Here is a 2440-nt window from a genome sequence, read left to right on the forward strand (position 1 = left end):
GTTGTTTCCCAGAGCTGGGAGAGTCTAAGAGAGTCAAGAACTCGTTTCTACTGGCCAGAGGTTGAGGTTGTGATTGGGGCAAGCACATTCCCAGCTAACACTTTGCATATATGTAAGAGAGATCAAGAATCCTCAAGCTATTTATGGACTCCTGACTGTCGCTAAGGTCTTGGACATAAGCATAGAAAACCCAAAAGTACCCATCAGAAACGAAACCACTTGCACAGACCTGAGAACAGCCTACATCATGAATGTGCTCTTCTGTCTACATACAAATGCATCAGCATAAGATGAGGCCTAACTGGTTTGAGGTGTTTGAGTACAATCTCTGTCCAATCACTGGCTGATCACTGAGCTGTGCAGACACAGGGAAACCATAAAAAAACAAGGCTAAAAAATAAAAACAAAAATGTATTCTTGAGTAAAGCCATCTATGTGTATGTGGTCACACACCACAGAAGAGATAGGCAGATTTCGCAGATATAGTCCAAGCAGACTAGTAAATGTTGTTGTTCAGTCACTCAGTCATGTTTGACTCTTTGCAACCCCTTAGACTGCAGCATGCAAGGCTTCCATCTCCTTCACTATCTCCCAGAGTTTGCTCAAACTCATGTCCATTGAGTTGGTGATGCTATCTAACCATCTTATCCTCTGTCACCCCCTTCTCCTCTTGCCCTCAATCTTTCCCAACATCCCAACTTTTCTAATGAGTCAGCTCTTCCCATCAGGTGGCCAAAGTTTTGGAGATTCAGCATCAGTCCTTCCAATGAATATTCAGGATTGATTTCCTTTTGGATTGACTAGTTTGATTTCCTTGTTGTCCAAGGGGCTCTCAAGAGGTTTCTCCAGCATCACCGTTTGAAAACATCAGTTCTTCTGTGCTCAGCCTTCTTTATGGTCCAACTTTTACATTCGTTCATGACTACTGGAAAAACCTTAGCTTTGACTATACAGACCTCTGTTATACCTTTTTAATACACTGTCTAGGTTTGTCACAACTTTAGGAGAAAAAAGAAATCCAGAGTCACTAAAATGACCAATTTCTAACAAAAATTATGAGACATGTAAGAAAAAGGAAAATGTTACCGGTATTTAAGAAAAAAAGGCAGTCAATAGAAACTGTCTCTAAGTGACTAAAAATGTTAAGTTTATTCACAAAAAAGTTATATTTATCAATGTTTTCAAAGCAGATATAGTATGTTCAAAGAAAACTATGTGCAAAGACTTGAAAGAAATTAAGATAACAATGAATTAACAAACAGTGCTTCTCAAGGATGGTCCTTGTCAGGGAACTAAGGTTCCACGTGCCATGGGACAAATAAGTCCAAGAGCCACAACTAGACAAAGCTCGCAAGCAGCAATGAAGACCCAGTGAAGCCAAAAGTAAATAAGTGATTTTTAAATTAATGCTAAATGGTGACTTCCTGGATGTCTTAGTTTGAAAAGATGCCACCAATATCTAGTTAAGTTGGTTATTCACAGGTCTGTCACCCTGTGCGTAAACTCTGAGCAGGGATCACATTGCAGCAACATGATCCAGGCAGAAGGTGGGTGTGGGCTCCACTGAATAGGAGGCATGGGTGTCACCTCAGTCACTGGTACCCTGTAACTCTAGATTTCACAATGTCCTCTGACTGCAGCTCACTGAGTTATTTTTCTATTTTCCTGTGTCTCTGCATGGGAGTCATTGCATTCATCCCTGAATGAACACGAAGACAGAGGAAAAGTGGTGAGGTGTGAGGTTTCCTGAAGGTATTCTTGTCCCTCATGACTGTCACCCCCACCCAGAACTGCAGCTGTGGAGTAGTGGAAATAAGTGCTTCTCCAGTTAAAATTCCTCTCAGTAGCATCCAGGAAAATCCAGATTTCCCCAGGAACAGAAGCTCTGTGCAGGCAGCATCTTGTGTCCTCTGTGCCTTGGGGAGTGAAGTCTGGAACAAGGATTTGTTAAATATTGAATGAGCAGTTCATTCCTTGAGAATAAGGCATTTCCTGTGTTCCAAAGCCTCTGTTTCAACCACCCATGCTGCTAGAAATACCAACACAGTCATTGCAATCTCAGCATTAAGAAGTTCAATTGAAGTGGAAAATATTCTCGTTGTGGTATGAGAGGTGCTTGGATGGATCTAAAGATGAAAAGGTCAAGGTGCCATCCTCCAAGGACTTTACAACCTAGTGCGTCAATTTGGTGTCCATTAGCTGCGTGGATGGGCTGGATGAGGATAGAGGAGTGCAACACTCTCCGGACAGAGTGGCTCCGAAAATGTCGAAGCTGTTAATTAGCAAATTAACATTTTTTTTAACTTATTTATTTTTAATTTTAAGATAATTGCTTTACAATTGTGTTGGTTTCTACCGTACATCAATATGAATCAGTCATAGGTATACATATGTGCCCTCCCTATTGCACCTCCCTCCCACTTCCCTCCCCATCCCACTC

This window comes from Bos taurus, chromosome 11 (genome assembly GCF_002263795.3).
Source record: "Bos taurus isolate L1 Dominette 01449 registration number 42190680 breed Hereford chromosome 11, ARS-UCD2.0, whole genome shotgun sequence".
In the NCBI taxonomy this organism is placed as follows: domain Eukaryota; kingdom Metazoa; phylum Chordata; class Mammalia; order Artiodactyla; family Bovidae; genus Bos; species Bos taurus.